We start from the raw sequence: 27,954 nt of genomic DNA, 5'->3' as shown, positions 1-27,954 counted from the left end.
TTTTGAGCACAAATATAGTGGTAACATGAATTTGCCTAAATTACCAATTGGCACAAAAAACAACTTAAAAAAACATGAACATGAGAATAGTGGGTTGAACAATCACTTTGGCATCGTAAATAATCCTTACACAATTTGTATATTGATTTTAGACAACAAATTTTAAAAAGCACAATGAAACTTGTATTTGGCTCTGGCATATGTGGTTATTGTAAAGTTTATTTTGTTATGAAACATGAATAAATTTGGCAAAAATTTAGTTAAACAAACTCAAAAAAATAAAAAAAAAACAAATCCAAAAAAAAAAAAAAAACATTTTAAAGATTAAATTTGGGAATAAATTTTACATAAATTAGCACCCCCAAAAAAAATTATGCTTTAACCCCAAAAAAAGAAAAGAAAAAAAAAATTGCACTGCCCTTAGATTGTAAGCAGGGATACCACAGTGTATGCATATAGGGCACATTTTAACAAAATAATTGCAAACATCAAACACAAAATACCTGCAGCTTCAAGGCCAGGTTGGCCCAGATCCTCTTCCTCTGAAGAAGTGGGCCAGTGGACGACCGTACAAGGTGGGGAAATTTCCGGTGGGGATAAAGGGGAGGGAGTGGAATCAGGAGTGGGTGCATCAGGGGAGGGTGTGGGAATGTGGATGGGTAGCACAGGGGAGGGAGGGGTTATTTGGATTTGGGGAGCAGGAGAGGGAAGGGAACTAGGAATGTCCAGGTCAGGGGAGGGTGGAGAAATTTGGGAGGAGTGGGCAGGGGAGGAGATGGTGGGAGTTGGGGAGAGGGGTCAGGCAGGCCTCCGACTCCGTCTGTGGATCCGCTCCTCACCTAAATGATGTATAGTTTGTAATATTAGCAAATATGTATTCCAAAAAACATTTAAAATGTAAAACATTAACCCAAAAGAAAATAATAATTAAAATTAAACAACATTAACAAGGTTTCATTTAGCCCCAAAAAACGCATACTGCACACATGCACACGCATTAATGCAAATTTACATTAGCAAAGACAAAAAGTAAAAACAGATTGTCATAGATATATAAACATTCAAATATCCACTTACGCCGACGGATCCTCATCCGAAGATGCGCAAGCAGGTGTGGGGACCGGCGGCGTAAATCAGACCACCGGCGCTCCAATTGGCCGATCGTCCTCCGAAAGCCCAATGCCCGCAGCCTGCGCCGCACCTCCGCGTATGCCCGTCGCTTGAGTAGGTTGGTGGCGGGGGGCGGCATGTCCGTTATACGCCGATCCAGTACTTCAGTGAGCACCAGCAGCTCACGCCGTGTAAAAGCACTGGCTCTCATGATGGCAATGTTTTTTTTTTTACACAAATCAGTTTTATTACAGGGACCCCTAAATTTTGATTGGCTAATGTACTTTCATAAATAACATGAACAATTCTATTGGTTAATGTGTGAAAAATAAAATCTAAAAATATATTGTGACTTAGGATTGGCTTGCTGCATGTGGATGCGTTAGCAACAAGCCGGAAATAAAACAATTTCTAAATTATAAACCAAAATAAAAGCTATTAAAAAACCAAACAAACAGCCTTTGGATTTAAAAAAACAAGTTTGCCGTTAAAAGCGGACGGATTCTACGGACCAAAATGAACACAAACAATCGATTCACGGATGTTTGACGAACGAGAAACAAGGCAATCGACAAATGACAGGCCTACTTCCGGTCGTACTTGTGCGAGCGAACACTTCATCAAAAAACGAGTAGTGCGCTCGCTATTTCGGACGCTCGTTAGCTAGAGGAGGGGTTGGGGAAATATGGGGCGGAAGACTCGCTACGAGCGACCACACGTGCGAGCGCTTGGTTTGATATTTGGACGGTCGTACCTACCGCGGGCGAACGGCTGATGCGTCCGGCTCTGAATCAGGCCCTTATTTTTAGTCAAAGGGCTGTTATATGCATATTTGCTAAGTGTGGAAAAATTATATTAAGCAATGTCTTTTATGAAAATAATTGCTGTAGTTAATTTGGGGGTACATGTAAATGGACACTAGTATATTTTGGGGTTTGTAAAGTGCAGAATAAAAAATTGTTAAAAGTACAACTGCTTCAGCCACCTGCAATCCTAAAAACACCTGTCCCATCCATAGGGCACCCCAAAATACCCATCCCAGTACTTTAGCCCAATTATCAAAAACTTTTTTTTTTTACCTAATTAGTCATTAGGTGGGGGGGCGCCCAAAGGGTTCTGAACCAAGTCGCCACTTTTTTACTCAAAAATAGGGATTTTGCACATCTTTTCTCCTGCCTTTTGGTGAAGAAACTTTATTGCCTGTTTTTGCCTATGGAGTTTCGCTGTCAATCAGGCTGCGGCTGGGACACACTGCGAGTGGGTTAGCAGTCGGAGGGCTGCACATACGCAGTACACCTGCTGCCCATACGCAGTCCTCCAAACATCGGAGATGTGCGCTAACCAACGGGTTAGCGTACATCTTTGAATCAGGCCCTATGTCTCTTCACTCTGCCCCATCTTCCTCTGTTTCTCTTCCTTGCTCCCATTTATCTGGAAACTCCCTGCACTTGCCTACTTCAATGTAACTTCTCACCACTTCAACCCACTGTTCTTCCACCAATACTGATTACCTGCACTGTTTACTGCCTGGACCACACAGCTTTAGTTACTATAGTCTCTCATCACCCTTTCCTTAGAGTGTCAGCTCTCACAGGCAGGCGTCTGCACCTATGTTCCATGTCTGTCTGCTCTCTGTCTTCTTCTTGTCATGTCTTATGCAGAATATAGTTTCTCTATGCTACTGCATGTGCTTTGTTTTGCTAATTGCATCAATGCATTTATTATTCTGCTTATCTATGTATTTTCACTGTTCTCATGATTGCCAATGAATGTCTTTGTTTGTATGATTTATTTTATACAGTACTCTATTAACTCATAGCTGTTTGTTTATAGCATAACTCTGTATTGTGTATTACATTTTTAATTTTGAAAATGTGTACTGCCACCCCCTTGTGTGGGGCACTGCAGACATCCACCTGTGCAGGGTACATACAGACAACCCCCTGTGTACGATACTGCAGACATCCCCGTGTGCACCACTGCGGATAACCCCCGTTGTACAGCACTGCAGACACCCCCCTGTGCAAGGCACTACAGACAGACCTCTGTGTATGGCACTGCAGACACCTCCTGTACAGTGGCGTAACTAGGTTATTTAGAGCACAGGGCATGATGAAAAATGGAGCCCCTACCCCCCCCCCCTATGTATGCCGAAAAAGTGAGTGTGGTCACATGCCCCAAGGGATGTGGCCACTGAAAAATGGGGGCATGTCAACATGACACACCACCGTTTATCCTCACACTTGGAACATTCATTTACATTCCATATGCATCTTAATGCCCCCAGTAGTAGTGCCCCTTATGCAATGCCCCCAGTAGTAGTGCCCTTTACGCAATGCTCCTAGTAGTAGTGCCCCTCATGCAGTGCCCACTGTAGTAGTGCCCCTTATGCACTGTCCCCAGTAGCAGTGCCTCTTATGCAGTGACCCCAGTAGTGCCCAATGTACAGTGCCCCCAGTAGTGCCCCATATACACTCCCCCCAGTAGTGCCCAATATATAGTGCCCCCAGTAGTGCCCAATATACAGTGCCCTCAGTAGTGCCCATTATGCAGTGGCCTCAGTAGTGCACAATATATAGTGTTACCGGTAGTGCACAATATACAGTGCGCCCAGTAGTTCCCAATATACAGTGCTCCTTATACAGTGCCCCTTATGCAGTGACCCCAGTGGTGACCAATATATAGTGCCCCTAGTAGTGCCCCTTATACAGTGACCCCAGTAGTGCCCCTTATGCAGTGCCCAATATATAGTGGCCCCAGCAGTACCCCTTATGCAGTCCTCCCAGTAGTGCTCAATATACAGTGCCCCCAGCAGTAGTGCCTTTTACACATAAGACACACAATCAGACATACACACAATACATCATTTACTTGCCGGAATCCTCGGTCTTGCTCCTGCGTCCGCTGCTGCTGTCCGCTGCTGCTGTCCGCTGCTCCCATCCCACTCAGCACTGTGGGAGAGACGTCATGACGTTTCTCCCTCCACCCACTGCGGGAGCCGGAAGGTGGAGCTCATAAGTGACCTCCAGCCTGACTCAGGCCCTTGGTGCAGCTGCCAATAAGTGTCTGTCTGACTCTTATTGGCTGCAGTACTAAAACAAACACACCGTGCGCACATGGTATGTGCCCTGCTTGACCCACGTTATGCCACTGCCACTGTATATTCACAGCCTCCTGCATAAGGCAGGGATGTGCAGTCAGGGTAGAGTCTCCCCTGTAATACTCCCTCCCCATCACACTACCTGTCATGCTCCAGAGTTTTGATATAAAACTGTATTTTTATACATGTGTGCCTCCCCAGCAATTAACCGCATGTTACACCTCTGTGTACGGCATTGGAGACACACTCCTGTGTAAGGCACTACTAACACACCCCTGTTTGTGGTACTGCAGACACCCCCTGTGTATGGCACTGCAGACACCCTCCTGTGTACGGAAATGTGGACACCCCCTTGTGTACGGCACTGCAGACACCCTCTGTGTATGGCACTGTGGATACCCCCTGTGTACAGCACTGTGGACACCCAACTGTGTTCTGCACTGCGGACACCCCCTGTGTACGGCACTGCGGATACCTCCCTGTGTATGGAACTGCGGACAGCCCCCTGCGTACGGCACTGCGGATACCTCCCTGTGTATGGAACTGCGGACAGCCCCCTGTGTATGGCACTGCGGACACCCCTCTATGTATGGCAGTGCGGACACCTCCCTGTCTACGGCACTGCAAGGACACTTTGAGGTGCCTTACATATAAATGATAATACAAGTAATTATATGATACTGCAGTATGGTTTCAGCGACTTTCTGCTAATTATCAGAAATTTGTAACTACATTGGATAGATACATCGTTTATAGAATATTATGTTGAAGAAATTTGTAAATATATATTTTGTGTTTCTTTTTCTTAAACTAAACAGCAGTACTTCCATATCCAAAAGAAAGAAAATAACTAAATTCTATAATAGTAAAACAAGCACTTTACAAATGTTTAAAATATGAAAAGACACAAAAGTTTTCCCACAGTACACTGTAATAAGCCAGCAAAAAAGGCCTGCACTCTACAGTACATGTATATTAAATGCAGAAAATTCAATTACACACATTTGCAAACATATGATAAGCCACCAGCCATATCAAGGCGACTTTGCTAAGGTGGTCCTAACACTAAGCAATGTAAGCCCCCACACTGGGTTATACATTAATTTGCTTTTAAATTCACAGCTAACTTACTAGGATGTACCCCAAAATCCTCCAATATGGCTCTAAAAGGATCAGCATTTCCCCCAGCTACTGATACCATACATTCCCCTCAAGACAGTGATATACAAAATGCAAATTGCTAAATCAATTTATAAAAAAAGTCGGTCAATGTTGGCAATTTTCTTATGGTAGTCTATTAATAATATTTTGTTCATCTCATGAGGTTAAAAGTATAGCTTCATTAAGGCCCACATACACCTACGTAATTTTTGGACGATTAGCCGTTTTTTGACTCGCTGTACGATCAATCTTGTAGAAATCATGTATTTTTTAACTATGATATGATACGATGCGCGATTCCGCTGCTCCTTCAATCGGATCTTATGATCATATGTGCAGCACATCTTATACGTTGTATTCATATGCTGATCGTGCCATGTTTGTCAGCATACGACGCATCATGTGTCTGAACGTCCGAGTCTTGCCACTTGAGTGACAAGTTCCTGTGTACACCCACTGCAGACAGTGCCCGAACGGAGAGGAACAGCTTTTTTGTCCTGTAGCCAGGATTGTGCAGATATGTATAAAATATAGAAAGGCCTCTGGCCACCAATGTTTGGTGTATATATGCATAGCGGTTGTTGCCCTGCAGACACTGAACTTGTCTGTTTTCCCAGCAATGGCCACACCCTGTTTGCCCAGCCATGCTCCTTGCCCACCTATGTGCCTAGCAATGCCCACCATCTACCTATTGTGTCCCAAACAATGACCACTGGTCAATGTTTTGCATTTGTATAGTGTCCGTAGCTTGGAGCCCGGCACACAATGGGCACACCCTGTTTGGCCAGCCATGCTCCTTGCCCACCTATGTGTCTAGCAGCCACCTTTGTTTTTGTTCCTTTGACCATCGGTTACTACACCCTCCAGCGGCCATGTTTTCTCAATGTAATAATGTAAAGTACATATACTGCTACAAAATTGGATATATGCTTAATCCTAGAAAATTAGGCACAATAAATAACATTTAAACTTTTTTATTAACAAACAACAATAAACCTAAAACACATAAATATAACATTTTGGGAGACATATTCCCAAAGTTCAAATACCAGAATATAAGTCCACATTGGGGCCCCATAGTTCAATGGCCACCCCCACTGTTGGGGGTGACCAGAATATAAGTCCACACGGGGGCTCCATAGTTCAATGGCCACCCCCACTGTTGGGGGTGACCATATTAAAACCACCCAATTACATATGTCCATTTTACTTTCCATTTTTTGTTTTTTTTCACCATAGGAAAGTCTCTGGATCGTGAACCAGACTGTCTTTGGCGTACGAAGTCCAAAATGTACAACAGACAGGAGCGTAACCAGGCCTTACTGCAGTTGTCAGAGTATAGTAAGCCATACCACAAAGATGTATCGTCCCTAGTGTGGGTGCGCCAAAAGATCCAGAATCTACTTACTGCTTTCATTAAACAGTACAAGAAGGTAGAGGATCAAAACATTCGGGAGCTGGTGCCGACAGCATGTACACACCCACGCTATGGTATGAGCTGATGATATTCCTGGTGCAGCAGGATCCCCTGAGACCTTCTCTAGAGGTGATGGCTGAGTCAGTGGAGTGCAGCCTGCTGGAAGAGGAAGTTGGTGGTTCGGCAGAGTTATCTATGGTAAGATCCAAAGTTTTTAAATAGACTGCTCTTGTCACGACACTGCACCATCCCCATTAAAATAGGCCATATATTCCTCTCTGACCTTTTTGGCCAGAGAAGATCCGGTTTCCATAACCGCTGGGACCGCCACTGAGGGGAATGGAGCAACCTCTTCCGGATGATCGGGGTCTTAAACTGCAGGTGTGCCCAATAACCTTTGCTGGGTGGCTTTCTTGTGCATGAAGTTGTGCAGGATACAGCAAGCCATGACCACCCAGTCAATCTTCTCCACCTTTAAATTTATTGGGGTAAGCAGAATCCGGGATCGGTTGCTCACGATCCCAAAGGTGTTTTCCACAATTCGCCTTGCACGAGATAGGCGGTAATTGAACACCCGCTTATCATGGTTCAAGGCCCTCTTTGGGAATAGCTTCATTAAATGTTCATGAAGGGCGAAAGCCTCGTCAGCCACAAATACAAAATTCAGCCCATGTTTCGTCGCCTCTCTGGACAGCAAATGTAGGGTGTTACTGGTGAGCCTTTGGTAGAATGACGTCTTCTGAAAGGAGCCACCGTCAGAAGAACGCCCATTCTTCCCCACATCGACAAACAGAAACTCGTAGTTTGCGTTCACCACAGCCATCTGAACAACACTGAAGTAGCCCTTATAATTGTAGTAATAGGAACCACTGTTGGCAGGTTAGTTAATCCTAATATGCTTTCTGTCAATAGCTCCTCCGCAGTTAGGGAAGTGCCAACGGCTATCAAACTCCTCCCCAATGGCTATCCACTCTTCTGTGGTTGTAGGGAACTGTGAATCCAATTGAAAAATACATTAAACTCTCAAATTAAATTTTATAAAAAAGTTTTACAGACATCAGATTTCCCCAGCACCCAGGACCTACACAGTGGAGAAGATATTACTGTTTCCAATCAAAACTCCATGACACCAATTTCCAAAAAACAAAAGCGAAAAACAAAACATTTGGAAAAGGAAGAAGACTCACTACTTTGCTAGGCCAGCGAGGCCTTAATGAAACCACCCAATGAATATGACAACTTTGCATCCTATGTCAGTGCAGCGGTCCGAGGAATGACCCAGGACCAAAGATTTCAGTTTGAAAGACTGACATCTGAACTCATATTTAAAGCAAGGCAATGTCTACTGACATCGGACACTAGCATCATTACCCCACCAGTAGTTCCAAGCACCCCTACACTCACCACGCCAACACCCACCTACTATTCATCCCAAACATACCATCCACCAACGGAAAACTACCCACCCTACCATCCTGATACCCCACCTACCTCCACCTTCCAAAATCTGCATCCACCCACCTCCTTCTGCCCAAATCATCTCCCACCAACCTCATCCTACCTTCCTGCACCCCCAACTACCTCCTCCTTCCAAACAACTCATCACCCACCCAATTGCACCTACCAGCCTCTTGCCACAAACAGTGCCTCCTTCCAAAAAAACTCAATGCCCCACCTCCTCCTACCAACCTCTTCCTCCACCCACCTCCACCTACCAACCTCTTCCTCCACCCACCTCCACCTACCATCCTGCTCCCCCAAACACCTCCTCCAGCCAAACAACTCAGCCCCCCCACCTCCTCCTACCAATCTCTTCCCCCAACCAACTCCACCTACCATCCTGAACCCCTAAACAACTCATCCTACCAAACGAGTTCTATCCCACCCTCTCCACCCAATTTATTCACACTATTACGTGAAGCTAATGAGGACAATGATGTTTTATCATAATTGTTATGTGTTTCCCTAAATATTTTAAACACTTGTTTGTTACTAATGAAGTTTCATACTCCCTGGTAAGTATGGTGCTGAATTCAGCATGGTGTTTGTGACCCAGACTCTCAGACGGCTTGGAACACATGCTGGAAGTGCATGTCAGTGGGGCCGGGACCACTGGTTTTGCACTTTCTGCATGTGTTTGCGCCCATGTAATCTGGACCGCAAACACCAAAGCTCATGCCGCACCATACTTACCAGGGATTGGGTAACTTGGTGATAGTTTTAACATTTTACCCATCTTTATATCAAAATATATATATATGTTTCACATAAGTGTTTTTTTAAAGGCATATTTATCACATAACAAACAAAATACAGAAACTTTACATACAAATTTTCTTTGCTTTGACAAAAAAAAAGTTGTGATGTGTGTGTTTTAAATTACTTTACAGTAACTGAACTGCAGCACCTTCACAATAGCCTTGCAGGTCTCTGGGATAATGCGTCTCAAAGCTTGAGCAGAGATTCGGATCCCAAACTTTCGGTCCTCAAAGGAGCGTCCCGTAGCCAGGTACCTCAGTGTAGCCACGAGCCTCTCCTCGGCCGTGATGGCCATCCGAAATTAGGTATCCTGCTTCCGGATCTAGGGGGTCACCAGACGCAGCAATTCCTGAAAGGTGGTGTCATCCATCCGCAGGAAGTTGCGGTAGTCATCTGGATTGTTCTCCCTCATCTCCGTCAGCATGGGCAAATAAGATTGACTCTCCCTCTCCAGCAGCCAATCCTTGGTCCAACAAGACCTCCTCCTCCTCCTATGTTGGGCCCTCTCCCTCTCCTCACTCAGCTTGACCACAGCATAGGACAGCAGTGCTCTATAACGGCAGGGATCCATCACCACAAAAAAGCAGAAAACAGACTGACCACAGGAAATAGAGCAAGAAGCACTTTGTAAAGCTAGGCAATACAAGGCAATGCACAGTAGCTAGCAACGTGGAGCGTTCAGCAGGGTTTTTAGTCTCACAGAGCAAACAGGAGTGCACAGAGCTGAAGAAGCAGGCATTTTTTATACCCCCAGTGAAGCCCAGCCCTCTATTTAAATTTGGGGCCAATCAATCGCATGATCGTATGTTTTTGGTGAGGCGCACGATCAACTGTTTACACGATCCATCGTATAGTGACGCGTGTTCGGACGACTGATCTCATGAAAATCGTGTATAAGAAAAGGACAAAAACGTGTGGTCAGGACTGGCGGCGATTGAATGGAAATCGTATGATGAATCTGATCTTATGCTGGTCGTGTAGGTTTATGGGCCCTATTAGTCTAACACTGCATTGCTGGGCCCCACAGCACAAGTTGTAGAGGGTCCCAGCACAGCCAGTCCATTAGACCCACGGGTGCCGGCACATGCGCATTGAAGTCTAGTTTAGCAATGCCAGTTCTCTTTCATCCTTGAGCCCCTTACAGAACATATTTAAGCAGGTCTGGCCAACCTGTGGCTCCCCAGCTATTGTGAAACTACAAGTCCCAGCATGCTTTATCAGCTGATCGGTGGAAGGGTATGCTGGGACTTGTAGTTTCACAACAGCTGGAGAGCCACAGGTTGACCAGGCCTGAGCTGAGTTCTGGCACATGTAGGTCCACAACAGCTGGAGACCCACAAATTGGTACGTCTGATGTAGATAAAAACTGTGCTTTACAGCCTGATGAACATACATCAAATTTAATATTTTATATTTAGCTTATTTTCAAGGTTGCAAATGCCCTTTAACATAGTGGTAGGCATTTATTATGTAAGCAAATCCACCCACAGACCTCACCGTAAAAAAACTGGCAGGTATTCAAATATTTGGGTACCACAATGAATTGTTAAGCAAATCAAACAGGATCAGGACCGTTCTATAGAAATTTGGCTGCAACACAAATTATTCTAGGATAAATAAAAAGAGATAGAATAGCCATTACTACCTAAGTCAGTGGTTTTAATTAATCCAATCCACAGGAATATAAGTCTTGGCAAATATTTACTTAGTGCTGCGCTATTGTAGGAATAATATACAGTATGAAAGAAAAGGAAATGCTTTTCAATTAAATGCTTGTGTGATACAAATATATGTTTCACTGTAATATATGTTACTGTGAAATCCCCTCCAATCAAAGCTACTGTAATAGTCAAAACTGGGTAATGTTGACTTTAATTGGTCTTCACTGGCTAATGCAACTGATATTTTAAATCTAAGATAAATAATGTGTTTGCCATTTATTAAAAAAAAAGAACATATTTATCACAAAGAAATTGAAATCTGTTTAATAACAAAAATATCCACATTCGTCCCAAGCATCAAATTAAATTATTACTCCTCATTAAGGGCTCTATTTACTACAATCCGCATTTGTAATGCAGATTGTAGTGTGATATTACCGACTGAATTCGCTTTTGCAAAAAATACAGTGACAAGTGCCGATGCATGTGCCGACCGATCGTTGATAAGCCCCGCCCCCCAGTGCTAACCTGCAGTCATCGGTGCTCCGGTGATGTCCTCTGTGGCTCCGGTCAACTGACATCCCATACTGCACTGGGACTCAGTCAGGTGACGACCGAGCACCAGTGCAGGCTGGGAGACCAGCTGACCGGAGGGAAGACATCATGGGACCCCCTGATCCTTGACTCAGGTAAGATTTTTTTAAAATATTTTTTTTTGTTTTTTTTACATTGTATCAGCGTGTGGTGTGTTTAGACCACACAGCTGATCACTGGGGCCGGCTCCGGGCTCTGCTCTGCCCGTTAGAGCAGAGCAGGAGTCCGGTAACCGGGGGAGACCCTGGATAACGCCACCTCCAGGTGGCGTTATTATCACAGGGCTTTCCCCGATATATTTTTTCACATTTTATTTTTAGTAACTTTGGCCAGTTCACATTTCCCATTACAATTATGGGAGATGCGATCTGCTTACTAAAAATAAGTGATAATTAGGGGTTGGAGTAGAATTTTACGAATTCTTCTCCAATTGCCCTGTAGTAACTTTAGGTGATACTAAAATAATGTGAAAAGGGTGTTAATAAACAGAGCCCTAAATATGAAAGTTGACTCAAACACCTACCTAAGGGGCCTATTTATTAACATTATTTTATGAACATTGTTTTCACACCCTTTTCACATTATATTAGTATCACATGCATTTTCTAATATTATTATTATCGTTTATTTATATGGCGCCACAAGTGTTCCGAAGCGTCTTACAAGTACATAACCAGAAAAGTGACTTACAGTACAATACAATGCAGGACATGGATAATATACATTGATACATTGGTGACCATAACACCCAAATAAGCAACACAGCATAAGCAACCAAGTGTTAGGTGCCCTAGTGGGTTGTAAGAAGTAGATGTAAATAAAGTATGGAGAAGCACATGAGGGTAGAGGGCCCTGCTCGCAAGAGCTTTCATTCTAAAGGGGAGGGGCAGGCAGACAGGCGTGATACAGATGGGGTAGACAGGGAGGAAGGAGCATGTAGCAGCAAGTTCGGATGAGAGCTGGAAGGCATTGATGAAGTAGTGGGTCTTGAAGGATTGTAGAGAGGTGGAGAGTCTGATAGGGAGAGGGAGAGCGTTCCAAAGGTGGGGAGCAGCGCGGGCAAAATCTTTGAGGCGGAGTGGGAGGAAGTAATCAATTGGCATGAGAGGCGGCATGCATTTGTTGAATGAAGAGGGCAGAGAGGAGAGTGAAGGGAGATGAGGTCAGAGATGTAAATGGGAGAGGAGTGTGTGAGGGCTTTGTAAGCGAGTGTGAGAACCTTGAATTGGGTTCTGAAGGGGAGCCAGTGGAGGGCTTGTAGGAGAGGGGAGGCAGATGTAGAGCATTTGGAGAGAAAGGAGTCTAGCGGCAATTCTAAAGGGCAATTGCAGTAAAATTTGCAAAATGGCAAAAGACTATATGGTAATAGAAATTCATAGATATTTGTTGCATGCATTTGCAAATACATGGGAGGCTGCTAGGCCATGTCACGGCTTCCATTTTTCATGTGATGCCCTGGGGGGGTCCTGGGCCAAACGTTTTTTTGGCGTGCTCTGCACCCCGGACGTGAACCCCTTAGTGTTAGGGACTGCTAGTGACAGAGAAGTTGTGACTTGGCCTAGCAGCCTCTCATGTATTTGCAAATGCATGCAACTAATATCTCTGAATTTCTATTACCATATAGTCTTCATATATTGAGCCACATTCAATTAGAGGCAAAGTTTTCGCCTGTCCGACTTTTCACTTCATTCGCCTGTTTCAGAGGCAAATTTATTCCATGCTCGTCCCCGCTTTTCGCCTAATTCAATTGCATAACAGGCGAAAACGGAAATAGGCGAATGCGGAACACGCGAAAAGTACTGAAATAATTGGGGAAATCAGTCTGTACCCCAGATAGATATATATATATATATATAAAAGATATATTAACATAGGGAATCAATATAGATGTGTACTAATAGCCCTAATAAAACTATTTTGCGTACTTAAGTTGTGTAAATTGCTTGCTATTAGCGTCTAGGTAAAAGTGGTGAAGAATGGTATAAAGCTGTATATTTTGGTGAAAATAAGTAGTACCGTCAAATTGGGGGTGCTTGAAACTGGGTGCTAGCATATTTTTATGTCTCTAAAGTGAACTTTTAAAAAATTTGAAAAATCCACATGCTGCATACACCTGCAATCCCAAAAACACCTGACCCATACTTGGGGACCCCCAAGAAGTCTATTTCGATACTTTTGATGTTTATCCCCCCACTTTTTAAGTTTTCACCCCAAAAATGACATGTCTTTTTTTGGGTGTTCTTAGGTTTTTGTTTCTGTTTTTTTTTTTTTGCAGATTTGTCCTTTGGGGGGTTGTCCCAAGGGGTCTGAGTTGTTTCCCCATGTTTGCACCCCAAAATAAAGATTTTGCATTTCTTTTCACCAGCTATTGATTGGAGAATCTTTTTTGGAGAATTGTTTCCGCTTAGGCGAAATTGTCCTGGAGTTGAATTTGGCTAATTTTCTTTAGGCAAATTTTTCGCAAATAAACAGGCGAATATGGCTTTTCGCCTCTAATTGAATTCCCCTCATTGTTGCAAGTATAATAATAAAGGGTTAAACCCCCCCCTTTTTCTACTTGGAATGACCCCTCCCTGTCATGCACCTGAAAAGTACTGCTAGATTGATTGAGCAGCTGCCATTTTTTATTTGTTTTCAAACCAAACTTTATTGACAGTCGGTAATAACGGACAGCAGGGACTTCCTGTAGGCAGTGCACCAGTGAAAACAGAAGAAAGGAGATAACGACAGCCGGCGGAGGGGATGCGGCGCTGGAGATGCAGGACACGGTAAGTGTAAAAATATTTTGATAACAACTGAGGCACTTATCGCTGTCATTCAGGCTTGCCTACCCTCCCGATTTGGTCGGGAGCATCCCGAATATCGGGTGCCGCTCCCGACCCCCGGAAAGGCAGGCAAGCCTCCCGGTTGACACCTACCCCCCCAGACTACTAGTAAAAACCCCCGCTGTCGGGGAGCCCGATGACGCGATTCGCATCATCGTGGCTCCGCCCCCTGCTTTACAATGCCTTTTTCCGGCATTGTGAAGAGGGGGCGGGGCCATGATGACGCGATCGGGCGGTCACGCCCCCGGTCACACCCCCAAAACGGCATCATAGCCCGGCCACGCCCCCCACAGAATGCAGGCATTCAGCTCCCTCCCGGAAGGAGGGGGCTGAATGTCGGCAAGTATGCTGTCATTGGAGCCTATGGCAGCGCGATAAGAACTCTCAGAAATAGCGCTAGCAGAGCAGAACAGAAAATCCATTAGTACATATCGAGAGCGGTAGGTACTTGGATTTTCAATACCTCTGAGCTCTTTTCCCCCTTAACGCCTGTTAGTAAATAGACCCCTAAGAGTGAAAGCTTTTAGAATTGTGTCACTGTTGGAACTTATTAAATGTATCACTTTAGGTGTATTTGTACTCTCTTGATCTATCTGTTTACTTATGCGTACTAAGAAAACAGGACACGTCCTTTTGTGTCATGGCCAGGGACAAGCACAAGCAAAATCCAAGTACATGCATACACTTCAACTACTAGCCTACAATATCTATGCTGTACAGTAGCCAACATTATAATATACAGATGTGTCCGCTGCCCGTATACTAGCTACGCAATGCTGATATTTTTGCAGAACGAGCAAATGTTTGCTATTGCGCACAAACGCAGCACTGTGCACGCGCAGCGACTGCATTGTGATTCCCTTTGTACAGAGGTACCATTCACAATGTGAGTTACAGGTAATCGGCATTTGGGGTGGTAATGTGCGGCAATGGTACCAATGTTTATGCTGTTGTTGGTCATCGTGTGGATAGGAGGCGGTGGCAGTGGGCGTCCCTATGCTCTCGCCTGTGCTATGGAAGGCATTAGCATATTTTAGCAAATGCGATCCGTGAGCGAATGCAGTTGCGATTGCATTACCGTCCGTCTCTGAATCAGGCTCACAGTCACACACAGATGTACAAGTGGTCAGTATATGATAGCAATGTAGTTTTGTAGCTTCTTATACCTTAATTATTAACTGTGCGCAAGTTTTGAAAAAAGGATGCTTGCCTTGGCTAAGTAACTAGGACCCTGTTGCACCAAGAGGGGCTATTTGGTGCACCTAGAGCAAAGGAGTATGAGGAGTGGACACAGCTGTACTAGTAATATGGACCGTGCTCCACCCCTATCCCATCTCCTCCTTCCTATAACCCCCTGTTGCCAGCATAATGGTTCCTCTCTCCTATCTGAGTGGGGTGTCCGGTGGCTGCAGTCAGAGCCGTTGCGCGAACCCCACTCCCACTGTGCATGATAGGGACAGGACAGATCACCGTCAGTTATTATATAGATACAGATAGCCTGCTCAGGAAAAACTTACAAACCACACAAATAACAACCAGTATATCTGTGGCTTAGGAGGGGGAATTCCATACACCTGTAAATCCCCCCTTGTGCGTGACTATTTTAGTTAAAAGTGCAGCTTCATAAAGAGGCATAATGTATAGCACAAACATTCACCTCCCAACACTCCATTTTTAGGAATCCAGGGAGAGGGTGTCACCTAGTGATAGGATTTTTGATGTGTACCAGTGGGAGCATGGTCACACCTCTTGGGGCTTGCAATGGAGAACTAGGCTGCCACCAATCTCCTTCCTGCTGATGCACCAGGGCAGATGGGTATACACCTTCTCATTGTCGCGCTGCTCTAAGTTGTTTATTCATTTATAGAGGTCCCAAGAGTTTTCATTATAATGAAATCTGATCAGAACCTTTTGGTAACCATACTTAATCCTAGGATTATCGGTACATGTTTTGTTTTTGTATCCAAAGCAAACAGCTCCTTTAGAAGTAACTGGCAACTTAAGAGACACCTGATGTGGCAACACCTTCAGCTACTTCTGGAAATTCTAATACTTCTTCCAAAAGAAAATTAACTCTAATAAGAATCGCACTGATGATGTGTTAGCACCGGACTGATTAGTCCATATGTATGTATGATCTAGCATAAAAGAGACACACAAATATCTTGCTGCCCTTACAACATCTCAAATGCAAACACTCTCTCTTTTCCCACCAACAGCTCATGGTCTCCACTATCCTTGGTGAGAACATTTTTCACATACAAAACATGTTTGGAGTTCTACTTGACTCCTCCCTATCCTTCAAACCATACATTCAGTAACTTTCACAGTCCTGACGTTTCCATCTCAGAAATATTTCTAGGACAAGACCCTTTCTCACCCTGAAAGCAATAAGACCCTCATCCATTTACTGTAACCTCCTCCTATCTGGAGTCCCCCATCCCCACCTTTCTCCACTACAATCAGTCTTCAGTGCTGCTGTGTAGCTCATCTTTCTCTCCAAATGTACTACATCAGCCTTCCTTCTCCTGCAAGCCTTACACTGGCTTCCCTTCCCCTTCAGAAGCCAATTCAAGCTTCTCACAGTCACTTACAAAGCCCTCACCCAATCCTCTACCATCTCTGACCTTATCTCCCTTCACCTTTCCACCCACGCTCTTCTCTCCACAAATGCATGCTGCCGATCCTGCCAACTGATTACTTCCTCCCACTTCTGTCTCCATGCTGCTCTTTACCTCTGGAATAATCTCCTTATCCCTATCAGACTAACCACATCTGTACTAGACTTCAAAATGGCTCTCAAAACTCATCTCTTCATCAAAGCCATCCAGCTCTCATCCTAACCCACTGCTCCATACTCCTTCCTCATTGTCTACCCCATCTGTGTAACCCCCATCTGTCTGCCCCTCCACTTTAGATTGTAAGCTCTCACAAGCAGGACCCTCTTCCCTTGTGTGCTTCTCTTTACCCTTATTTACATTATCATATACTCCCTACAAGAGCACCTAACCTTTGGTTGCTGCTGCCCTGCTGCTTATTTGAGTGTTATGATCACGGATGCAGCAATGTGTATAAACAATGTCCTTGTCCTGAATTGTTTTGTACTGTAAGTCAGTTTTCTTGTTTTGCTCATTTGTATGGCACCGTGGAACCCTTGTAACACCATAAAAATAAAGGATAATAATTATAATAATGTTTTCTTCATGTACCTGAACTTCCATATGTGCCCACATATGCCCATCTTTGTTTGCTTGTGGATATCCTGACATTTGATTCAATTATGGAATAATTACATTTATAACTAATTTGGCCACATTTGGGAAGATATGACAACAAGGTCATGTTACCTGTTTGGTAATGACTGTACACATCTTTGATGCGGCCATTGACAGAACACACAACCTGATCATGTGACCATCAATGGAGTCATGTGAAGCCCTCCTGGACTAATTGTATTGACCATTTGAGGAATAGAGAAGCAGTGATCCATAGTGAGCATGATGCCTCATAAGTCCTGTAGTATTGGGGGCATATTGGACCTCATTCAGAGGCGGTCGCACAAAGCAATTGGACATAGCGAGCGATGTTTTTTGCAACTGCGCATGCGTGTACAAGCCTGTCTTTCCGACCGCAATCCTCTTGCTCGTTAGTCACTACGAGGTTGTAGCTGTGATTGACATTTCGTGCCATTTATGGGTGGTTACAGGGGAAGGTGCTTGTGAACGGGGGTTTGGTGGTACGCACGCAGGCGTGGTTGACCTTAAAAAGGGCATTTTAAGGGCGTGCATATATTACTGAGCGAGTCATCACACACGTCATCTCATTGCAATAATGCTACTGCTCGTAGTGCTAAAGGTAGCCCAGGGTCTACCTTAAGCATTGCGAGTGCAGGCGATGGTTTCTGCCTCAATCGATGTCTGTAGGCAATTAACACTGTAACAGGTGTTAATCGTGCTGGCGTAGGTTGCCGCCTGCGACCGACTCTGAATTAGGCCGTAGAGATAGGAGGTGTGCTTTCATTGGTGTGGGTGTTTCCGCACTTACGATGTGCATTGCGATTGAGCGCTCGTTTTGCATATTCTCGATCACTTTGGGTGCGACCGATCGCTCCCGAGCGACCGCCTCTGAATGAGGACCATTATGTAATGCTTCAGTCCTTGGACCGGTTAGTGTACAAAGACAAGACAGGGAATTTAGTGTGGTAAGAAAAGGTCACTGCAGGTAACACAGGTTTGAATTTAAGTCACAGGGGAAAGATGGTCCAATGGCAGGGAAGGGGTTGAGACCTGAAGATCAATAAAGGGACACCCACCATATAGGGGAAGACAGTGACAGGTTTAGTAGTGAGTAAGAAGATGGTTGCCCATAGGAGAACATCATCACAGGGGACGCTCTGCCTATCCATATTCCCCCACACGTTATAATGTTCCAGTTTCAGCCACACTAAAACGGGAACACAGAAGGTCCGATTATACCACCTCGCTAGTGTTATCGTAATGAGCCCACTTTTACATCCAGCCGCATAAATACGAGGGTTTTTCAATAAATAAGGTAACAATACCTCTCACTGTGTAAATGTACTTAACTCGTACAATACATACAGAATTGTCCACATACATATTACCTCCCGGCACTACAAGTCGCTCTAAAAAATAATGTGTGCGCCGTGCGACATGGGGTACCTGAAAAAAATTCCATACTCACCCCCTCATTTGCTGGGGGACCCGGTGAAAGAGTTCCCCTGGCTGTGACATTACCCCCCCGCTAGAAAAAGTTTGGTGCTGGTTATGGAAATTACAGGACCCCTACATTATTTGACCCCTGTATTTCCAGAACCAAGACAGGCTCAGAGCAAAGTGCTGGTTGCACTAAATACAGGGGTCCCCTACGTCTTTTGTCCCCTGTATTTTGGTAACCAGGGATGGTTCTGAATAGCCTGGTGCTGGTTGTGCTTGATACAGGGGACCCCTACATCTTTTGTCACCTGTATTTAGCACAACCAGTACTGGGTCTCCAAAGCCCGCTGCTGGTTGTTCTTTTGGGTGTGGGGTCATGCTGTTTTTTTTTCTATTTTTACACAGGTTTTCATTTTTTAAAACAGAGCACAGACAGATCTCACTGACCCGCCCGTGCATCTGTGTCTTTATTTTTTTACACACAGATGCATGTATCAAGGATCTCCCTAATCTGTGTGTGCAAATTTGTCAATGATGGTTAAGTATGTTCATATGTCAAACACGAATTGAAAAAAGTGTTCTATTTGAGATTTCTATTGGGCGTCTTTTGCGGCTGATTTGCACTATATTTTGGTTATTATAACAAATATGAATCCTTAGTAAATTTCCAGGTCCTATTGATGTCTATGGCAAAAGGCTTCCGAGTTGTACCGATGGTCTAAAAACATGTTGCCATCCGAGTTTCAGGTGTTCTCAATTATGTCCAGGGCCAGTGCTATCATTAGGCAGCTTTAGGCGGCTGCCTAGGGGCGTCAGCCACCGGAGGGCGCCATTGAGTCCACCAAAAAAAAATGAAGATTGTCTATTTCAGTCCCCGCCGGGACTACTGATAACCAAGGCTGATGCAGGAGCTCCCCCAGTCCCCAGAACTGCACTCTCACTTGTTAGTGAGGCGGAGACAGCAGCAGTCGTGGTGGACCCATCCCTCTCCTCCATTCATCTCTTTTTCTCTGGGTGCCAGCCTGTCTCTCAGGATGAGTGTGTGTGTGAGTTTGATGAGTGCTGGCTGGATGTGTCTGTATGTATGGAGTTTGAGTGATGCTAGGAGTGGGTCAATGAGCACTGACAATGTGTGTGTTGGTTTTATTGAGTGCTGGGTGAGTGTATGTGTGTGCGGGTTAATGAGTCCTGGTATGGTGAGTGTGTGTGTTAATTAGTGCTGAAAGGGTTAGTGTGTGAGGGGGTTAATGAGTGCTGGCAGTGTGTGGGGCACGATGTGTGGCATAATATATTGGGGACACAACTATATGGCATATGAAGAGTTCAGGGCACATGTGTGGCATATGTATTGGGAGTATTGTGTTGCATAATTCACGGCTATGTGGCATACAATAAGTTTGGTGGGCAGATGTATTGTGGGCACAAATGTGTGACATAATATGTATTGGAGGCATTGATGTGTAGCATAATTATGAAGTGGGGATACAGCTGGGTGGCATATAATGAATTTGAGGCACAGATGTGTGGCATATTATAAATTGGGGACAGTGTTATGAGGCACAGTGTGATTTTGGGGATCTGCTGTGTGGCATATTAGTTGTCAAATTTCTATATAGTATATTATGAATTTGGGAAACTGCTGTGTGGCATTTTATAAATTGGGGTCACTAATGTGTAGCATATTATTAATTTAAGGGAGCAGGGGCGATGGGTGAAATGTTGCCTAGGGTACCCAGACACCTTGCATCGTCCCTGATTATGTCACTTATGTCACTATAAAATTACTAATCATTCCAATTCTGCATACAAGGATTTTTCACTCCCTCCATGGGTTTTGAAACTCATGTGGGCACTTATTAGTTGAGATAAGTTAGGGCAAAGAGGCTGTTGTCATTATGCTTATGGACGCGTGGATCGTGGGCCATTCCTTTATTGTCTGTGCTAAGCGCTAGGTGAGGGAGAGCAGTCTAATTCTAGCTAGGTACAGACACTTACACAGGGTATGTTGGTTAGGCAGGAGAGGTATGAAGTGGATGCAACTAAGCACAGCATTAAGCAAGGCAGCAAAGGTTTATGGCTACCTGGCTACAGGTAATGGTAATACACCTGGTAGGAAATTATATAGGCAGAATTAGTGGCTTGACTCTGGTTAAAACGATTAAAGCAGATTTAAGTGACCTACATGCCCACCATTCAGACGTGAGATAGTTTGATCAAACATAGGGCCTGATTCAGAGCCGCTCGCTAGATGCGATCGCTTGCACGATATATATGCAAATTGCGTAGGCAACACTACCGCACAGCCATGCATTAGCACGCCCAGTAATTCTTAGAGAGCCTGTTTTAAGACGCCCACTTGTGCCCATCATGTCCAGGAAGTGTATGCAACCATCGGTACATCGGGTAACATCGGATGCGATCACAGCGCTTGAGGTTGACCATACTCTGCCGCAAGCACTGCAAGCACTTCAGTGTAAAAACAAGCCAGGTGACGTGTACTATGATGCTGTCTTTTAATTACACACACCTCTAAAACGCCGTTGAGATGTTCAGGCACGCCTGCGTTTGCACCTCCACTCCCCCAATATTAATAGCCAGCCCCTGTTACCACCTACAAACGGCTTCCCCTGTCACTCACTCTGCTGGGCTGTCTATGCGCAGTGAGCTAATGCATTGTGAAGGTTTGCTAAGGTATGCGCATGTGCACTGCAATTCATACGAATGCGCACAATGCATACACACTGCATACCATCGACAGCAGCGAGAGTATGCATCTTAACGAGCGGGTCAGGATCAGGCCCATAGTCCCTAGAAGGTGCTGGCAAGTTGGGTCAGGGTCAGATATGCATGCAACAAGTCGGAAGGTTAACTGACTGATAGGAAGATTCATATGCAGCCTGGGGGGCAGGGTGATTTGGCACTCTCACTTAGACGCCAGAGTAAAGTCAGTGCAGACGTACATGCGTCCGACTGGGCATGGTCTGGTTTGTGGAGAATCTCCTAGCTTGCATCAGGGCGTAGTATGGCTGGTGGTGAGCTAGGTCTTGAAAGGGTCCTAGCTTTGGCAGGAAAAGCAATTGCAAACTAAAAGGCAACTAGGCTACAATATTAGGGGAGGGTCTATTTACTAAGCAGTGTTAGAAGACAAAGTGAAATGAGATAAGGTGCCAGCCAATCAACTCTCAACTGTAATTTTTCAAACACAGCCTGTGAGATGGCAGTTAGGAGCTGATTGGCTGGTACCTTATCTCATTTCACTATGTCTCCTAACACTGCTTAGTAAATAGACCCCTGTATGTGTAATGGGAGGATGATATGTCCTCTGGGGCTGTGTCGTGATTGTGCACAACTCTATGATTTACCTGCCTGATAATGTCATCGCCCCCCAGTGACACTGATTAATCATGAAAGCTCCTCCTAAGTTGATTGACAGCGGCTGATACAGTCGCCCCTCTAGCGAGAGAGGAGTTTATTGCCACCAACTTTGTGGAAGTGAATAAAGTTGGACCTTCTTCCCTCCAGCTATGTGGTCATTTACTATGGTTAAGAGGTCATTATTTGAAATACGATATAAGGATTTAGCAAATGATTTAAACACAAGGTAAGCCATCATAATTAAGCAGCTTAGGTGGGTTTACTAGTAAAATACCTTGAAAAATGGACATCTTTCATCTCCAAAAGCCATTTCCTTATATACGGTACTATACATTCATTCATTATTATTTTAAGTTTACTTGCAAGCCATTATTTGCATGTTTTATGACCTTGAATGTTGATGTCTGGAGAAGTATAGCATAGTCACAGAGGGAAGTGTTTCAGAATGTTTTATGCTTTTACAGTATCTATGTCATAAATACTAATGGGTCTGGTCATTTTAAAATGTCTGGGTTAAAACTAATTTTAATTTCAAACAATTGCTATACACAAAAAAACAATTATCAAATGTTACAACAATATGAGTAAAACTTGGCATGTGGCACAAAACTCATATTATTTTCTGTTCTGCTCTTTTGTCTTGTGTAGCACATAGTGTCACAAAATCAGTCCACCAAAAATAATTGTTGCTATTTCAGGAATATTGTTCCGAGACAAGATTTCTGCAAATTAGTCCTTGTTAAATGGCAAAGGGAATATGCTCTACTCAAGGCGAATTTTATTACAAAGATTATTTAGACTGAACGTTGCTGCTTACATAAAACTTGGTGAAGTTAAATTAAATCTGGACTTGTATTTGAAATACAATTAGTACAGTGACATTATAAGCCAAGGACATTGGGTATGAGAGGTGCACGCAATTCATGCACGGCTGCGATTTCTCATGGATTCGCAAGTGTGAATATACTGTATGTAAATGTCATCTTGAGCATTTCTCTTGTGTACAGTGTGCATTTCTCTTGTGGACTGAGCAAACACTATGACGCCCACTTTGCAAAGCTGAGCAATGCTCAACTGCACTCGTGGATCCGATGATTTCACCATCGGTTGCAACATCGACTCCTCAAGCAGCCTCTGCCCGGCACACAGCCTCCCATGTAACCTTCTCGAAATATGGCCACTGTGACTGCGGTGCTGCAAAAGAAAATGCAGCAGCATTCCGAAACACGTCCATGACTCTCCCATAACACGTCCATGGCACCTCCTCTTTTTGGGATCACTTTAGTTCACCTCCCAGGCTCCACCGTGAAACGCCCATATCGCAGACACCGTCTGAAGTCATAGTAATGTTGTGTGCAAATGTGTATGCCATCGCACACATTGTACACGAGTGCAAACTGAGGGCCTGATTCAGAGCCGAACGCTCTGACTAGAGCGCTCGCTCTGAATCAGTGCCCTCCTCCATGAAAATGGAGCGGCCTCCTGGCCGCTCGCATAGCTGTGGGTGACCACGCAAAGCATATGCGAGCGTCCATGATGATGGTCGCGATGGTCTTGACCATCGCGACCATCGGGCTTTGCGACGGAGACCCTGCGGTAGGGTCTTCCTGCCGCAAGCCCAGGAGTGATTTTGGCTCTATCAGAGCCAAAATCACTCCCACTGACATCACTAGTGATGTCAGTGGGGCCGGCTTCAGACGGTAGGCGTTCCCACGGGAACCCCTCCATCGGGCAGGCACGCCCCCGGCACGCCCACCAAAGGGGGCGTGCTGTCAATCAACATCAACAGCACGCCCCCGGAGCAATGGAGAGCCCGTCGCTCGCCGGGTCTCACGCATGCGCACGACGGAGCTCCCTCCGTCGTGCGCATGAGCAGTGGGGGAACATCGACCCGCTTGCGAGCGTCCTGCGCTCGCGAGCGGGTCTGAATGACCCCCTGAGAGCTTTCATTCATGCCCAGTACCAAAAAAATCGCTCAACTGAGCAAACATCGGTACTGTGTACACCTCTAAATCAGGGCTATTGTGCGCAAGATTTAAAGTAATGACATAACACTGTGAACAAACTATTTAGTTTATACTTAAACCCAGCACTAGGAGATAAATTATCCCATCTACCACTATGGGCTCTATTTACTACAATCCGCATATTGAATGCGGATTGTAGTGTGATATTACCGAGTGAATTCGCATTGCGAATTCAGGTAATATCACAGGGATTTACTATAAATCCCTTGCAGGGACAGAGCTTGCGATAAAGCTCTGTCCCTGCGGATCCCATCCGCACTCTAGCCGCGGTATTTTCGGAAAAAATACCGCGACTAAGAGCACGCGCATGCGCCGACCGACCACCGCTACTACCCCCCCACCGACGCTAAGCCCCGCCCCCGGCACTAAGCCCCGCCCCCCGCGATCGCGGACCCCCGCGACCCCCCCTCCCCCCCCCGCGACCCCCCCTCCCTTCATTACACTTACCTGCATCCTCCTGGCCTCCGGTGGTCTTCTCCGGGCTTCCCGATCAGGTGATCTCCCATACTGCACTGGGGCCCGATCACCTGATGACCGGGCCCCAGTGCACTGTGGGAGACCAGCTGACCGGAGAGGAGCCATCACCGGAGCCCCGATCACCGGTCCCTGGATTCAGGTAAGTGAAAAAAAAAATGTTTTCTTTTTTTTTTCTTTTTCTTACAGCAATCAGCTTGCGGTCTGCTTAGACCACACAGCTGATTACTGGTACCGGCTCCCGCCTCTGCTCTCCCCGTTAGAGCAGAGTGGGAGCCCGGTAACCGGGGGAGACCCTGGATAACGCCACCTCCAGGTGGCGTTATTATCACAGGGCTTCCCCCGGTATTTTTTTACAATTTATTTTTAGTAGCTTGCACACAGATCACATTTCCCATTACAATTATGGGAAATGCGATCTGCTTTACTAAAAATAAGTGATACTGGGGGTTGGAGTAGAATTTTACTAATTCTACTCCAATTGCCCTGTAATAAATACAGGTGAAACTAAAATAATGTGAAAAGGGTGTGAAAACACCCTTTTTCACTTTATTTTAGTAAAAATAATGTTAATAAATAGAGCCCTCTATCATTTTATATAATGTTTGAGACAAAGTTGCATTTTCTATTAACTTATTGAACCAGGTGCATTAACAGAATAGTTTGTTGGATTCAGATAATCATTATTCCCTGTTGACTCTGCTCAGCCTACTTCTTATTGTGCTCCATTAGTTCTACACCCTGTGGACCAACTTTACAATACAGGCTTTGTACAACCTTGCCATAGACATTACACACTGTAAATATTTGAACTTCAGGTGTGGAGCGAGCATGTTTGTACCGACAATCTCTGTGTTTATCACATATTTCTGGTTTACAGCCCCTCATTGTGAAGTCATAAGACACACAGATAAGACTTAAATGCTGTTGTGCAAGAAACTTCCTAAATACAATCCTTATATGATCTTTTTATGCTGTACACATAGCACAGTAGGTCATTGTTGATTTCATCAATTATTTTTTCTGTTGTAGCGTACCAAGTATAAATGAACCCATTAACTATATAAGGCATGTAACAGCTGTAGGCAACCTGTGGCCTTCCATCTGCTGTGGAACTATACATCCCAGCATTCCTCTAATAATTATAGTTTTAGCATTCCCTTAAAACTTTAACTATTAGGGGAATGATGGGATGTATGCAAAACTGTGGCAGGGAATGCTGGGATGTGTAGTTCCATAGAATTGTTTTGTGCTACACATAGCCTATTCATGTAATATAATATTGTAATTCTGATCGTCAAAAATCAACACACTGTGGGCCTGATTCATTATGGATCCGTCTCACTGCGAAAATAGGCTAATCAGGGCCGGACTGGCCATCTGGCACTTCTGGTAAATGCCAGAAGGGCAGATGGCCTGTTGGGCCAGTCCGGATTGAAACCCTGGCCGAGCAGCTCCACCTCTCGGCACACTGCTCGGCCAGGATACTGAGGGCGTATGGCGAGACCATGCCCCCGCCCGCCGAGGCCACACCCACTGTTTGAGGCGCATCAGGGATTCATGACAGGGCTGTTTTGCAGCCCCAGTCTGTCCCTGATGCTAATGATTGCTATCGCACTGCCATCACAACCTAACATAAAGACGCCCATTTTACCTTGCGCACATCCGTAATACTTAGCAAGTCAGCGAAACCATCGATAACATCAACTACCATCAAAGCCTCATGCACACTTGCACAAGGTCTGACCGTACTCAGAAATTGCTAACCTCATCGCACTCAGTGAAAGCTCAGGTTGCGTATGACATCACAGTGACTAATTGATGCACGCCCCTGTAATGGCATTCAAATGCACTGGCACGCCTGCATTTCGCGACCCCCCCATCAACACCCTCAAACGTTAAATTCCTTTCAATCACTCTGCGATGGGTCTGCATAGTCCTTCGTGCACACACACTGCGATGCATGCTCAGTACGCAACAATCAGCCGCCTGCGTGAGTAATCGCAATAGCGATCCATAATGAATCAGGCCCAGTGGCAACACAATATCAACACATTTTTAATAAACAGCTTTTGAAAAACTATCAATAGAAGCAAACTTTGAGGCCAGAAGCACACAGTATCATATCCTTGCAACATTTAGTTCAAAGTAGTTTAAAATGTGCGCCGACCCCCGAGTTTTAAGTTTGCTTTTGGATGCGGATTCATCTTCGTGTTCTGGTTTTGGATCTGTACTTAGAAAAAAAAAAGGGGGAGGTGTTTGCTATAATGTGTTTGCTATAATTAATAACCAGTGGCAGATTTTACCTAGGAACTGTGGTCCCCACGTAAAATCCGCCAGCTGCAGGGACTACCTAGCAGTGTGTGTGTGTGTGTGTGTGTGTGTGAATCTATGGGGCAGTGAGTGTGTGAGGCTATGGGGGCAGCGTGTGTGTGAAGCTATGGGGGCAGCGAGTGTGTGAGACTATGGGGGCAGCGAGTGTGTGAGGCTATGGGGTCAGCGTGTATGTAAGACTAAGGGGCAGTGTGTGTGTGAGGCTATGGGGGCAGCGTGTGTGTGAAGCTATGGGGGCAGTGAGTGTGTGAGACTATGGGGGCAGCGTGTGTGTGAGGCTATGGGGTCAGCGTGTATGTAAGACTAAGGGGCAGTGTGTGTGTGACTATGGGGACAGCGTGTGTGTGAGACTATGGGGCAGTGAGTGTGTGATACCATTTGGCCGTGTGTGTGAGACTATGGGGCAGTGTGTGTGAAGCTATGGGGCAGTGTGTGTGTGAGACTATGGGGCAGTGTGTGTGTGAGACTATGGGGACAGCGTGTGTGTGAGACTATGGGGTCAGCGTGTATGTAAGACTATGGGGCAGTGTGTGTGTGAGACTATGGGGTCAGCGTGTATGTAAGACTATGGGGCAGTGTGTGTGTGAGACTATGGGGGCAGTGTGTGTGTGAGACTATGGGGACAGTGTGTGTGTGAGACTATGGGGCAGTGTGTGTGTGAGACTATGGGGCAGTGTGTGTGTGAGACTATGGGGCAGCGTGTGTGAGGCTATGGGAGCATTGAGTGTGTGAGACTATGGGGCAGTGTGTGTGTGAGACTATGGGGCAGTGAGTGTGTGAGACTATGGGGCATTGTGTGTGTGAGACTATGGGGCAGTGAGTATGTCAGACTATGGGGTAGTGTCAGGGCTGGTGCTAGGCTCATAGACACCCTAGGCAAAACTTCTGTCTGCGCCCGCCCTCTCCCCCTTCCCCCGTGTCACATGGTCTGTATGGAGAGC

This window comes from Taudactylus pleione, unplaced genomic scaffold, assembly GCF_031769625.1.
Source record: "Taudactylus pleione unplaced genomic scaffold, aTauple2 ptg000201l, whole genome shotgun sequence".
Lineage (NCBI taxonomy): Eukaryota > Metazoa > Chordata > Amphibia > Anura > Myobatrachidae > Taudactylus > Taudactylus pleione.
This window is presented reverse-complemented; position numbering follows the sequence as displayed.